This window comes from Stegostoma tigrinum, unplaced genomic scaffold (genome assembly GCF_030684315.1).
Source record: "Stegostoma tigrinum isolate sSteTig4 unplaced genomic scaffold, sSteTig4.hap1 scaffold_401, whole genome shotgun sequence".
Classification (NCBI taxonomy): Eukaryota; Metazoa; Chordata; class Chondrichthyes; order Orectolobiformes; family Stegostomatidae; genus Stegostoma; species Stegostoma tigrinum.
The window spans coordinates 65,932-81,680 of record NW_026728329.1 but is presented as its reverse complement, the minus strand read 5'-3'; the positions used below and the strand labels follow the sequence as shown (position 1 = coordinate 81,680).

At 42.4% G+C, this 15,749-nt stretch overlaps 1 long non-coding RNA gene across 3 annotated transcripts; it reads right to left on the bottom strand.

Moving 5' to 3' along the window:
• Positions 1 to 2,346: 2,346 nt before the first annotated feature.
• On the bottom strand, positions 2,347 to 14,404 carry LOC132208459 (uncharacterized). Of its 3 annotated transcripts, XR_009444544.1 has the most exons (4): positions 14,291 to 14,404; positions 13,767 to 14,155; positions 13,200 to 13,341; positions 2,347 to 9,325 (listed from the first exon to the last, which is right to left on the bottom strand). It is a non-coding gene; the product is annotated as an uncharacterized LOC132208459 (long non-coding RNA). The 3 variants fall into 3 exon arrangements; XR_009444542.1 differs by having other exon boundaries at positions 13,200 to 14,155; XR_009444543.1 differs by having other exon boundaries at positions 2,347 to 9,303; positions 13,200 to 14,155.
• Positions 14,405 to 15,749: the final 1,345 nt, after the last annotated feature.

The window sequence follows — 15,749 nt, the reverse complement described above, 5'->3', positions numbered from 1 at the left end:
ACTGCCCCTTGAAGCATCGGACCCAGACCCATCCCCCTATCACCCACACACCCCTGAACACTCCGGGCAAATTAGCATGGCTAATCCACCAATCCACCTAGCCTGCACATCTTTGGACTGTGGGAGGAAACCGGAACACCTGGAGTAAACCCACACAGCCATGGGGAGAATGTGCAAACTCCGCTCAGACAGTTGCCCGAAGCTGGAATCGAACCCGGGTCCCTGGCACTGTGAGGCTGCAGTGCTAACTACTGAGCCACCGTGCCACCCCGTAGGATTAATGACACACTATTTAAAAAAAAGTGACCACAAAAGCCAGTGATTCACTAATGTCGATCAGGGAACAGAAGCTGCCACCTGGTCTGGACTTATACAAGACTCTGGCGTCTTTGTGAGTGGACAGACAAAGAATGTTGAGAAAGAGGTGAAATACAGGTATTGACTAAATCCACATCTCAATCAGGACTTTGACATCATGTCACAAACCCTTAATCTTCACTGTTGTGAATGTCCAGTGTGGAAGATCTATGGAACACCATCACGGTGAGGACCCCCTCCAAGTCACACATCATCCTGACTTGTTTGAATCCAGTGCAGGATGAACAGCAATTTCCTCCAATTAAACACTGAGACAGCTTCTACACTGACTGCAACCTTCTGTCTAGTAACTGTGTGAAGCTGAACCAGACTGTTCACAACTCTGATGAAATACTTCACACTAAGATGAGCTTTCTCCTGCATCATCACCAAACTAACTGTTTCTATCTCAGTAACATCACCTGACTCCATCCACATCTCAGCTCATCTGCTGCTGAAACCCTATCCATTCTTTGTTACTTCTAGATTTAACTACTCTAACACAGACCGGTCCCCCACATTCAACCTTCCTGTAATGTTGGAGTGATTCAAATCTCTGCTGTCTCATTTCTAGTGTTATTGGCCCAAAGTGCATCACAGGTGCTAAAAAGATACATCAACAGATCTGTTAAAAGACTATCCAATTTAGCATCGTGATAGTACCATACAGCATGATAAGTTTTTCTCAAAGTGAGAATGGGACCTACTTTCCACAGGACTGTACAGTAGTTACTCTCACCGAATGCTGTTCTGGATAAACGCTGAGGATGAGCTAACATAGGTTTTCCCCTCCCTCTCTCGCACTGTTCTTCCTCATCCCTGTTGTACCATTTTGTTTCTATGTCTCCTGTACACTCAAACATGTCTGTGTAGCTCCTTGAAAAGATAACTTTAATAAAACTTCAAGTATATATTTTTTTTCTTCATGCAGCAAGTCATATGTGTATTGTCTCCTCTTTTCTTGCACTCGCAAAATCCTGCTGAGAAGAAAATGCCAGTTGCTGAAGGAACATTCGCAACAGTGGGATTCAAACCCACATCAATGAAAAGACTGGAGTCTTAATTCAGCACCTTAAGACTGTTCAGCCACAGTAACTGACAAGTCGTGGTCATCCTTATTGTCTTCAATGATGATGTCGCTGCACCAAATTTTAGTCATGGAGCAGGAGAGGCCTCGAGACTGCATTACCATTTCTTAAATCTCTAACAACCTCAACCTCAACACCATTTTTGCCTCAAATCCCTGCAGAGTCTCCAATTTCTCTCAGGTTACCTCTCATGCTTTTCTCTTCTCAAGAAAAGAACTTCTTGCTGTTTAACAGAAAGTGTGAAAGAAACATAGGAGGTCTGGCAATGAGACAAGTGAAATCATGTTAGTTTCAAGATATTTGCACTATTTCTTTCTCTCCGCAGGAATGGCTTCACTAACATCCTACATAATTGTTAAAAATTGTAACAACTATGTAGCAATTAAAGCTAAAATTCGATCTTCTCTCTTAATCATTTGCAGCACCCGCAGAGGACTTTAGACCCATTTCTGTCCTTTTCCATACCCATCCTGAATCGAAAAGAGCGAAAATAACAGACCTGCTGAATTTATCCAGCACATTTTCTGGACATTTTGGGTTTCTAAATTAATTCCCTCAATGTGTCAAATGTCTTAAATGCTTGCTCACAAGGTCTTCGTATCTGCTATTTAAATAGTGCACTGTGAACACTTCAATCATCCATTTTATATGAAACAAGCACACAGTAACTGAACCGTCTTCACGCAAAAATACAAAAATGTATTTCCTTTCTCATCTTTTAAGCCCGTTTGGTTTTTTGTACCATTTAATATGAAGTCTTACAACTGCACCAGAAACCTCTGGTTAAAAAGATTCTGAAAATGTAGTCCGTAACATGAGAATTGGCAAAAGTTGTTGACACACAGAAGAAAGAAAATGTTGTGTGAGATTCAGCAAATAAAGGAACATTTCTTAGACTGTAGCTGAAAAAAATTGGTTTATTGAAACAGACTTTTTCACCATTCGACCGAGTGACTGGAGTTATACAGGGCACTTAAAGATGAGGGCAACAACATCACGAAATTAATTTTGAATGTTAAATCCTGGAGCAAGTACTGAAAATGGATTGCAATGTGAATGAGAAGAATACATTGGAACCTTGGGATTTTCTAAAGCAGTTACCTTTTACTTCCTTGGACTGCAGCGGCGTCAGTGAAAAACCCATTTGTCACCTTATAAAGCAGGATTTGAACATTGACTGTGGAAGGCCAAGTTAACTCAGTTGTTGGAACATACGCTGTTTAAGTGCAGAGTTGTGAGTATGAGCCCAACACTGGGCACCACCTGTTTATTTAGTATTTTCCCTTTGCAAATTCCCTTCCTCCAGCTATTCTTGATGACCCTTACATCCCATGAATCAGCTTAGCGAATCTCTTTTGCACCGCATTCAACGCCAGCATATCCTTTCTTAAATACGAGTAGCTAAACCAATATGGCTTCACCAACATCCAATACAGTTGTTACAAGATGTCCCGATCCTCAAAACACTAACACCTCGCAGTTAAGGCCAAAATTCCATTTACTTTCTTCATAACTTCAGCATCAGTTTAGGACTTTAGACCCATCCTTGTCCTTTTTCACACAAATCCTGAATCGAATAGTTATAATAACTACCTGCAAAATGCTATCCCACTGAAACTTCAACCACTTGCTCAACTTTGTAACCTAAAGTCAAGTCCAGGACCTTCCCCTTCCTTGTTGGGACTTCTACTTAGTGGCTGAAAAAATGCTCTCCTGGATGTATTTTAAAAATTCTGATAAATCCTTCACATTATGACGACTCCATTAATGTTGAGGAAGTTGAAAGTCTCTGCTACCATAATCCTGCTACTTCTACACTTTCTCAAAATCTGTCTCCTTATTTATTTAAAGGGGTTTTCAAAAATGTCACCTGTCCTTATTGCTATATAGATTCCTGAAGCAAAATAACAATATTTCCTCCTCCTTTACCACCTCCACTGCCTTGCATGAAGGCCCTGTATCCTGGAATACTGAGCTGCTAACCATGTCCAAGTGACAGCAATGGCTTTATGACCCCACTAATTTGTATCCTCAAATCATCTGCCTTATTCATCTGACTCCAAGCATTAAATACCATTCACCCGTGGCAAACTCTCTTATATCTTAATTGCCCAATGACAATGCCTTCCAGACTCTCTTGTTTCTTCTCTTTTTGGCCATTATTATTTTTGAACATTCTCTGGATTTCAGCCCACTGCTAAACTTTTTACATGACCCCCAACAGTACTGGAAACCCATCCCCAGCTCCCACAAGGATGCAGTTCCCATTCCAGTTTAGGTGTAACCGCTGTGTGTAATTCTACTCTTCCTGCTGAAGGACGGATGTTGTAAAACTTCAAAAGGTTCAGAAAAGAATTGTAATGGTTATTATTGTAATAGTGTACCATTAGTACACTAAGTTTCAAGCATTTTGGGATGACTCGGTTCCCAGTTGCTCATATGAAATGTACTGACTGTCATTGAGTGAAAAATAAAAACCACAGGTTCCTCGCACTTGTTGGAGGTGAGGATAGAGGAGATAGGCTCTCCATCTCCCCTTTCAAAATAAATTAGTCTGCTTTTGAGATAAAGATCCAATGCACAGTAGTTTTAATAAAATTTATATCATTTTTTCTCCCAACAAGGTAACCAGACATGTGGTGTTTTCAAACATCATGAGAAACAAGCCCAGATAACATGACTTGAATACAGATAATACGAGCAACAAAAATTCCTACAGATTCTTGGGAACTCATTGGTGTTTAACCACAGTGGCTCAGCGGTTAGCACTGCTGCCTCACAGTGCCAGGGACCTGGATTTGATTCCACCCTTGGGCAACCGAGTGTGTGGTTGTTGGCATATTCTCCCTGTGGCTGCGTGGGTTTCCTCTAGGTGCTCTGGTTTCCTCCCACGTGCTGGTTAGTGGATTCGCCAAGCTAAATTGCCCAGAGTGTTCAGTGATGCGTACATTAGGTGGGCTACGGGGAGATGTGTCTGGGTGGGATGCTCTGAGGTTTTGTGTGGAATTCTTGGGCCGAAGGGCCTGTTTCCATACTGTAGGAATACTCCGAATTCTATGAAAACCCGTCCTAATGAACTAGGGAATCCCTTTTCACACACTGCGGGTGGATTGTCTTTACCCAGTGTGAATGTGTTGATCTACAGCAATAAAACGTTATCATTTTCAAAACCTACTCTACAGTTACGTATTTGTTATTGAGATTAATGCGAAAGGACTAATAAATTAAACGCCATTTATTTCAATGCCAGAGGCCTAACAGCTAAGGCAGAGGAACTCAGGGCAAGATTGGAAACATGAAACTGGGTTATCATTGCAATTACAGAGGCAAGGCTCAGAGGTGGACAGGGCTGCCAGCTTAATGTTCTAAGATATAGTTCCTATAGAAAGGATAGAAAGTCGAAGGGGGAGGGGGAAGCAAAGCAAGAGAGGAGGGAAAAGTGGCATTTTTGAGCAAGGATAACATTACGGCGTTACTTAGGCAGGATATATCTGAGAATACATCCAGGGAAGTTATTTGGGTGGAACTGAGAAATAAGAAAGGGATGATCACCTTATTGGGATTATACTATAGCCACCCCCATTAGTCAGCAGGAATCTGACAAATAATTTTGAAAGAAGTTATCTGGAAGAATAACAGGGTGGTGATGGAAGGGATTTTAACTTTCCAAACAGACTGGGAATTCCATGGTCTAAAAGGCTTGGATGGAGCGGAGTTTGCTGAGAGTGTAGAGGAAAATGTTCTGATTCAGTATGTGATGTACCGACTACAGAAGGTGCAAAACTTGACCTGCTGTTGGCAAATAAAGCAGGACAGGTGACTAGGGTATCAGCAGGGGAGGACTTTGGGGCCAGTGACCATAATTCTATTAGTTTTAAAATAGTGATGGAAAAGAGTAGACCGGATCTGAAAGTTAAAGCTCTATATTGGAGGAAGGCCAATTTTAATGGTATTACACAAGAGCTTTCAAAAGTTGATTGGGGCAGATGTTCGCAGGTAAAACAGAAAGTTAGAAAGTGGGAAGCCTTCAAAAAAAAAAGAGATAACGAGAGTTCAGGGACAGTATACTCCTGTTCGGGTGAAGGACAATGCTGGTAGGTATAGGGAATTCTGGATGACGAGAGAAATCAAGGTTTTGGTCAAGAAAAACGAGGAAGGACATGTCAGGTATAGACAGCAGAGATCGAGTGAATGCTTACAAGAGTATAATGACAATAGTATACTTAAGAGGGAAATTAGTAGGGCAAAAAGGGAACATGAGGTAACTTAGGCAAATAGTATTAAGGAAAATCCAGTGGGATTCTACAAATAGATTAAGAACAAAAAGGATAACGATGGAGAGACAGGGCCCCTTAAAAAGCAGCAATGCCTCCTATGTGTGGAATTGCAAGAAATGGGGAATATAATAAAACAAGTATTATGCATCAGTATTTACTACAGAAAAGGATATGGAAGATATGGACTGTGGGGAAATAAATAGCAACATCTTGAAAATTATCCATATTACAGAGGTAGTGATGCTTAAAACGTATAAAAGTGGATAAGTTCCTGGGACCTGATCAGGTGTATCCGAGAACTCGGAGGGAAGCTAGGCAAGTGATTGCTGGGCCCCTTGCTGAGATATTTGTATCATCGATAGTCACAGGTGAGGGACCAGAAGTTGGCTAATGTGGTGCCACTATTTAAGAAAGGTGGTAAGGAAAAGCCAGGGAACTATAGGCCAGTGAGCCTGATATTAGTGGTGGGAAAGTCGTTCTAGGAATCCTGAGGGATAGTACTTGAAATATTTGGAAAGGGAAGGACTGATTAGGGATAATCAACATGGCTGTGTGTGTGGGAAATCATGTCTCACTGACTTGATTTTTTTTGATGCAGGAACAAAGAGGATTGAGTAGCGCAAAGAGGTGGATGTGTTCTATATGGATGTCACTAAGGCGTTTGACAAGGTTCCTCATAGTAGACTGATTAGCAAGGTCAGATCACATGGAATACAGAGAGAACCAGTCATTTGGAAACAGATCTGACTTGAAGGTAGAAGACGGAGTGCTGGTGGAGGGTTGCTTTGTCGACTGGAGGCCTGTGACCAGTGGTGTGTCATTTATAAAGATGATTTGGATGTGAATGTAGGAGTTATAGTTACTAAGTACCAATCCTTGCAGCATACTGCAGGTCAAAGGCCTTTCCAAATGGCCAGCTCTCCCTGGATTCCATGTGATCTAACCTTGTTAATCAGTCGACCATGAGGAATATCGAAAACATCCACCGGTCTGCCATCAATCTTGTTTCTAACTTCTTCAAAAAAACTCAATCAAGTTAGTAAGGCATAATTTCCTATGGACAAAGCCATGTCAACTATTCCCCATTCAGTCCACGCTTTCCAAATATATGTAAATCCTATCCCTCAGAATTCCCTCCAACAACTTACCCACAACTGACGTCAGGCTCACTAAAAGTTTATTGTTCCCTGGTTTTATGTTACCACCTTTCTTAAACAATGGCACCAGATTAGCCAACCTCCAGTGTAACAGCTCACCTATGACTGTCAATGGTGCAAATATCTGAGCAAGGGGCCCAATCGCAAGCTTAGCTTCCCGCAAAGTTCGAGAATACACCTGAAGAGGTCCTGGGGATTTATCCACCTTTATGCTCTGTATGGCATCCAGCACCACCTCCTCTACAACATGGAGCTTTTCAAGATACACATTCATTTCTCGAAGTTCTTTAGCTTTTGTATCCTTTATCACAGTAAATACTGATGTAAAATACTTTTTTGTATCTCACCCATCTCGTGCATTCCCACACATAGGCGGTCTTACTGTGCTTTTAAGAAGCATAGTAGTGTCAAAATTGGCCTCATTTAAAACTTTGACTCTTCGACCAAAGTCTATCCTTTTCCATAATTATTTTAAAACTAATAGAGATATAATCATAGGCCCCAAAATATTGTCCCCCCTGCTGACCCCTCAGTCACCTGCCCTACCTTATTTCCCAAGAGAAGATCAAGTTTTGAGCAGGGACTAATGACACCAGTACAAACAGCCCAAAGATCAAAGTTCATTCCTTGATTTAAGGGCAAAATCCTTCAAATGTGGTTGTGGTGAACTTGCTGGTGTGTTAACAGTTGGGATGATTGAGTGAATCCCTTTCCACACATAGAACAAGTGAATGGTCTGTCCCCAGAGTGAACTCGCTGGTGTCTCAGCAGGTTGGTTGAGTGAGCAAATCCCTTCCCATACTCGGAACATGTGAACAGTCTCTCCCCACTGTGAACTCGTTGGTGTTTCAGCAGGTTGCTTGACTGAGTGAATCCCAGCCCACAATCAGAGCAAATGAACAGTTTCTCCCCAGTGTGACTGCGTTGGTGCATTTCCAGCTGGGATGGGTAAATAAATCCCTTCCCACAATCCCCACATTTCCACAGTCTCTCCCCAGTGTGACCGTGCTGGTGTTTGGGCATTTCAGATGAATCTTCACAGAATCTTCGACACACAGACAATACGCATTTCTCCCTGGTGTGAACAGTGCTTCTTCCTTTAATGTTCAAAATCCTGAGATAATTAGGTTACGACAAACAGATTGAGTGTCAGATCTGGATGTGGTTTTGTTTGATTTCTCTGAATGCAATCACAATTTCAAACTGAAGAAAAAAAAAGTAGAGAGAGAGAGAGAAACCAGAAGAACACACACAAAGATTGTCAAACTCAGAAATTAATCTGATCAATTGTGGATGCAACACTGAGGGGCACTGCTGGATTATCAGTAAAACTGAACTGGTTCATTAAATGTCCTTCAGGGAAGGGAAACAGTCAGCGTTTGCCCAAAACTACAAAAAGAGATAGAGTTTGGACAGACATGAAGGGCAGGCATTTTATTCATCTGAAAATGAATCCAATTCCTGTTTTCTCTCCATACCCTCTGATCCTTCTGAAGGACTAAGATGCAGAAAAATACCTGAAATCTGAAATAAAAACAGAAAATGATAGAGATACTCAGCAGATCTGGCAGCATCTGAAATGGTGATAGATGCAGGAACCATTGCAATCTTGAAGAAGTGTTGAGATGATCATCCACTGCACCAAAATACAGGTTACACACCGAGTGCCAGAAAACGGGCCTAGCTTCAATAGGTGCTTGGTGGCCAGCACCGATACAATGGGGACATTGTTGAACACAATGTTACCCGAGTGTCTGACCCCATTTAGTTCCGTGTTTCTCTCCTATTCTCTTTTCGGAAACAGGCAGCAGCAAGTAGTGAAGAATGCAAATGATATTTCGGCCTTCATTGTGAGAGGATTCGAGTACAGGAAGAGGGATATCTTTCTATAAGGGCCTTGGTGAGACCACACCTGGAGTCGTGTGCACCTTTGTTCTCCTTTCCAGAGGAAGGATGGCCTGGCTACTGAATGATCGGAAAGAAGGTTCACCAGGCCAATTCCTGGGATCACAGGACTGATGTATGAAAAGAGATTTGATCTTGATTAATCCTTCTTTCTTTTAATCTTTCAGCCACCGACAACATCATGAACTAATTTCAAATCCCATTTGCTGATTTGAGTCTTTTACTGCTAAAGCTATACTTGGGTTCCCATTCCCCTGTCATACGAGTTTAAATCCTCACCAGTGGAACTAGCAAAAGCATCAACAAGAATATCTGTCCCAGCTCTGCCCAGGACAATTGTTCAAGCTTGTGCATGTCCCACCTTCCCCAGAAACAAACAAACAGTCTCAATGCCTCAGGAATCCAAACCTTTTAAGTTATAGCTCCAGCCATGCACTCATCTCATCTGTCCTCTTATGCTTTTACTAGCACGTGCATTGTAGCAGCTCACACTGTTACGGGATTAGATCACAAAAGGTCCTGTGGGGGGTATAAAAGAGTCCTGTTGAGAAGGAACATTAGGGAATTTACTTGGGTTTCTGTAAACAGACAGTTCAAAACACATAAGCATTTTAACAAGAGGCAGTTTTTAAAGGCCTGGTTCAGCCACAATCACAAGTTTGTTACTTAATAAAAAGTAGAAGCAAAAGTCTGATCCTACAGCATTCTGAACTGTTTAGGTAATTGTAACCAGAAATGCAAACAACCAATTAACGTGAAAGGGTTAGCTGAATTCCTAGAGCAAATGTTTGTCAGCAATAAAAGCAGCTCACTGTATCATTATGGAAGGAAAAGCAATAAATGGTGTAAACACAACCTCGAAAAGACCAACAACATAGGAAGGGGCAAAGGAAGATTATAAAGAGAGAAGTCAGGGCTGCAGAGAGATAAAACAATTGAAATGTAGATACGGATAATTTGAATAAATTCTTACATCCAAAGATCAAGGGAAGAGTGACAAAGATAGATTACAAAATCCGAAATGAAGATATGGTTAGTGCCTTAGTTATTTGTGAAATCTGAACAAATTTTGTTTCATGGCTTGGTAAAGCTCTAAAGTGACTGAATTTCACACTCAGTGGAACTGGAATAGATGCTTTTTATTAAAACAAGAAAGTAATAATGGAAAGCGCTTAGAGTAGAAAATGAAACTTCAGTTTAAAAATCATTTACAGAATGCAAATCGTTGGGATTGTAAACTGCAGCAGCAAGTCAGAAACACTGTTTGATCTTTTAAGCTGAAGTAAGAGAGGGATTTTTCCACAATTTGTCAACTGTATTACAAATTGTAGTCACTTTATATCAGAGTTGAGTTTAAAAGACTTAATCACAATTCCTAACAATCCACACTACAGTTAGTAGAGAATTTGGAAAAGTTCTTAGTGATAAGATACCATTTTGGTTTTTGGCAAAAAAATGTGGTGCAGCTGGCAAATGTCTGAGGAGGAATATAACTGTCAAAAGCATTGTAAGGTCCCAAAGACAGACGAAGTAGTTTTCGAGCTAACCTCAGGAGATTATAGAAGGGTTTAGGACTGAACATAGTGTTGTCCACGATTGTTTGAACATACGACATAGAACATTACAGCACAGTACAGGCCCTTCGGCCCTTGATGTTGTGCCGACCTGTCATACCGATCTCAAGCCCGTCTAACCTACACTATTCCATGTACGTCCATATGCTTGTCCAATGACACCCTAAATGTACCTAAAGTTGGCAAATCTACTACCGTTGCAGGCAAAGCGTTCCATTCCCTTACTACTCTCTGAGTAAAGAAACTACCTCTGGCATCTGTCCTATATCTTTCACCCCTCAATTTAAAGCTATGCCCCCTCGTACTCGCCGTCACCATCCTAGGAAAATGGTTTGCTTACTGGATTGGGTATATTGATTTGGGGTGTGTGGCTAACAATGACAACAATATTGCATGTAAATAACACCTAGCGAATGGAATAAAAATATCACAATCAGCCAGGGAAAGTTTGAGTGTCACTGTCCACTCTTCCAATCTGAGCTGTATTTAAGAGGGGAATTAGGCCTCATGTGAAAGCCAGGTTTGGAGTGGACTCTGGCCTCTCCCACACATGCGGTAACAGAGCTCTGAATAAAGGTCACTTGTACAACTGAACACAACACAAACTTCTCCCGACAACAATGTGGCACTGGGTGTAAGCTTGACAATACTACATTTGAGATCTCGTATTTTAGTGTATCTCTTAACTTCCTATCTTCAGCTTTCAGGTCCTCCTCCCTTGGTTTTCCTATGTCACTGGTACAATCGGATGTTCACCCTCCCACTCCAGAATGTCCTGAAGCTGCTCCGTGTCATCGCTAATCCTGGCACCAGGGAGGCAACATACCATCCTGGATTCATGTCTCTCTCTATCCCTTACTATTGAATCCCCTGTCTCTACAGTCATATTTATCGTTTCCCTCCCCTTCTATGCAGCGGAGTTACTCCGAGTGCCATGAACCCGACTGATGCTGCTTCCCGAGTGGCCACCCCAACATCCCCCACCTCTCTCCCCCCCAACTGAACAGTACCCAAAACAGTATATCTATTTGAGGGAGATGACTCCAGCACTTCCTTTCTGAGCCTTTTACTTGTCTGATAGTCACCCATTCCCTTGCTGTCTGTGTAATCTTCACCTGCTGCGTGACCAGTCTGTTGAGAATGCGACCACAACCTTCTCAGTTACCATGGATGCTCCATACTGACTGCACCCACAGCTCAAGCTCTGAAAAGCAGTTAACCAGTAGCTGCAGATGGACACACTTCCTGCACAAATAGCCAATAGGGACACTGGTAATGTCCCAGAGTTTAATGCGGAAAACTGTGAGGTGATTCACATTGGAAGGAGTAACAGGAATACAGAGTACTGGGCTAATGGTAAGATTCTTGATAGTGTGGATGAGCAAAGAGATCTCGGTGTCCATGTACATAGATCCCTGAAAGTTTCCACAAGTTGATAGGGTTGTTAAGAAGGTGTACAATGTGTTCGTTTTTACTGATAGAGGGATTGCGTTTCAGAACCATGAGGTCATATTGCAGCGGTACGAAACTCTGGTGCGGCCGCACTCGGAGTTCTGGTCACCGCATTGCACGAAGGATGTGCAAGCATTGGAATGGGTGCACAGGAGATTTACCAGAATGTTGCCTGGTATCGAGGGAAGGTCTTATGAGGAAAGGTTGAGGGACTTTAGGCTGTTTTCGTCAGAGAGAAGAAGGTTCAGAGGTGACCTAATAGAGACATACAAGATGATATGAGGATTAGATAGGGTGGACACTGAGGTCCTTTTTCCTCAGATGGAGCTGGCTAGCACGAGGGGATATAGCTTTAGATTGACGGGTCATAGATATCGGACAGATGTCAGAGGTAGGTTCTTTACTCAGGGTAATAAGGGCGTGCAATGCCCTGCCTGCAACAGTAGTAGACTCGCCAAGTTTAAGGGCATTTAAGTGGTCTTTGGATAAACATATGGATGATAATGGAATAGTGTGGGTTAAATGGGCTTCAGTGTGGTTTCACAGGTCGACACAACATCAAGAGCCTATGTTCTATTGTGCAAGAGGAGCACATCACAGGTGTGATGTCTTCTGTTTTGACTTCTCTCCAGATTAAGCCAGTTTCTGCCTTAAAAAGAATTTAATTAAGCTAGGTCCTCCCCCTTCATTTCAAACATTACTATTATAAACCTAAAGCCCCTAACTTTATTTAAGCTAATATATACTTTAAAAACTGTAAGAAAATTCTTTACAGTATCAAATATCAATTGGCTGTTTCCATTAGGACTGAGAGACTTTCTGAACTGCCCAAACTGAGACTGAGCATCACACTCAATCTTTCAGTTTCACTTTCTGTTTCACCCAACTCCAAAGCACTCTCATTTAGCCAAGCAGCACTCACAGTGCAGCCTTTTCATTTTCATTGTATGCTCACACCCACTCTGATCTCAGCCTCCCATACTGTTTCAATGCAGCTCAATGGAAGCTCAGGGAACAGCATCTTCACGTTAAATGCAGTAATTTATAAACCTCAGGAATCAACACAGACTTCAGCAGTTTCAGGATCAATGGAGTTGTCAGGAAATGGAAGATTCCACCTGGAGGGGTGCTGGAATTTGTGCCCATCAGGAATTTTAAAAGGAAGTTTGCAGGTATTCAAGAATGAAAAATGTATAGACTAAAATCATGAAGTGGGCGATTGGGACTAAATATGACAGTTCTTTCAAAGAGACGAGGTGTTGTTTGGACAAATCTACCCCTCTCAGGCCAATATCTCCTTTCTCAGCTGCAGGGTATAGAACTGAACACTTATCCCAGAGGTGATCAAACCAAAAATTTGAATATCCTGCTTTCAAGTTACAAACTTACCAGGAGTATTCTCCCATGCATAAAATGGTTAAACCTCTTTCCTTTCACTGTTAAGTGTCAATGATACTCAGATCCTGATCACTCCGCTTAATGGAGAACTTGCATTGGGATCCTGGTTTGCAAATTATTCTCAATAAATATCCTGTAAAGCAAATCCACAAGAGACAAATAACGGTCAGGCCTGGACAGAAATCCAGAAAACACAAGATTGTCTGGAAAAGGCAAACATTTCTCTTGGTTTCTGTTAGTTATGTATAAATCCTCCTCTTAAAAGCACCCTGCTCCCCCACACAGAAAGATGCAGAGGTAAAATACACCCATTATTACAGACTGAGGAAGTCAGACATTAATAAATTTGACGAGGGAGCACAAGGGGACTCAGAGCACTTTCAGTGATTTGATCCCAATCATATGAATACTGGGCAAACGGATATGCTTTAATAGATCATAATATTTAAAGCAGGACTTCCTACAGTGAGAGTGCAACAGGTAACATGAAGTTCTAAGCAAGGATTAGCGGATCCGAAACGTTATTTTTTTTCCTTTCACAGATGCTACCAAACCTACTGAGCTTTTCCAGCAACTTTGTTTTTGAACATGCAGTTCTGAACACGTTTTCGGCATTTCTCCTCCATTAAATATCTAACGGATAACTTGCAGCAATTTATACTGCCTGAAGCCAGTACTCCGCCAGCGTCAAAGGTCCTTCCCAGGAAATACACGCCGTGTCTCACAGTCTGGGAAAGAAGTCCAGAAAAACAAAAACAAAAACAAACATTTCTCTTGTCTTAATCTCCCCTCCCAAGCAAGAAAGGCTGCGCTTGCGTTCCACTGCAGGTTGCCACCTATAAATATGGCGATCCGGCATGAGTCCCGAAGATCACTGCCCCTAATAAAGATGGTGGCAATTACCTCTGCCTATCGCAGCCTCAGGTCCGTAGCAGTTTTTCCGTTTGCTGCAAAAAACGGGGCCGGCATGTTAAAATTTGTTTTCTGACATGCATCAACGGCTAATAAAGCCTCTCAGTCAATACCGAAAGTATTTCCCTCCCGTTTTTTTGCAGCTTTCCTTTTTATCCCGTGTACTGTACCTTCCGAAAGCAGCTAACCCTCATTCGCAGAGATATTGCGCCCGCGGACAGAGGCGATCACATGATTTTCACACAGACAAACATCTCACTCGCTCTGATTGGCTGGAGGGTAGGCCGCTTCCATTGGCCCCGCCCCGTGCTCCGATTGAACCAAAGCTGACATCGCTCACAGGGAGATAGCAATAGCTGCAGGTGTTGGAGTCACAGATGACAGTGTGGAGCTGGAGGAACACAGCGAGCCAGGCACCATCAGAGGAGCAGGAAAGTTGATGGTTCAGGACCCTTCTTCAGAAATGGGGGAGGGGACGGGAACTGAAACATAAACAGAGTGGGGGCTGGGGAAGGTAGGTGGGAAGGTGATAGGTGAGTGCAGGTCGTCAGTGGTGAAGATTTTTCCTGCTGTTCATTAGCTCTGTGAGTGATGGTGAGGGTTCATCCCGAGATGGGGAAAAAAAGGGCCATTCCTGATTCTCCTAATGTACGGCAAAACAGCTTGTATTTTATGGAAACTTTTACTCTGTCATTTTCCTCGATGTTTTGGCTGTTTCAGAGACTTGGATAGAGCAGGGTCAGGAATGGATGTTGCAAGTTCCAGGGTTTAGATCTTTCATTAAGGTCAGGGAAGATGGTAAAAGAGGGTGAGGTGTGGCTTTGTTAGCCAAGGACAGTACAACGGTGGCTGAAAGAACTTTTGATGAGGTGGTATGGGCTGAGAGCAGAAACAGGAGAGGAGAGGTCGCACTGCTGGGAGTTTTTTATAGGCCCCTGCAAAGTTCCAGGGATGTGGAAGAGTGGATTGGCAAAATGATTCTGGGCAGGAGTGAAAAGAACAGGGTGGTCATTATGGCAGCTATTAACTTCCCTAACATTGAATGGAAATGCTATAACTCTAGTATGTCGGATGCATCAGTTTTTGTCCAATGTGTGCAGGAGGGTTTCCTGACTCGGTATGTCGAAGGGCCGACGAGAGGGGAGGCCACACTGGATCTGGTACTTGGTAATGAACCAGGCCAGGTGTTTGATTTAGTGGTAGGTGAGCACTTTGGACAGAGTGACCATAATTTGGTTATGTTTACTGTAGCAATGGAAAGGGTTAGGAATATGCCACAGGGCAAGAGTTATAGATGGGGGAAGGGCAATTATAATGTGATTAGGCAAGATTTAGGAGGCATAGAATGGGTTAGCAAAATGCAAGGGATGGGGACAATCAAAATGTGGAGCTGGTTTATGGAACAGATATTGCTGTCCTTAATAAGTATGTCCCTGTCAGGCAGGGAGGGAGCGATAAGGTAAGGGAACTGTGGTTTACAAAAGAAATTGTATCTCTTGTTAAGCAGAAGAGGGAGGCATATGTGACGATGAGACAAGATGATTCAGATGAGGCGATGGAGAGTTACAGATGAGCTAGTAAGGATTTAAAGAGAGAGTTAAGAAGAGCAAGGAAGGGACATGAGCAGAC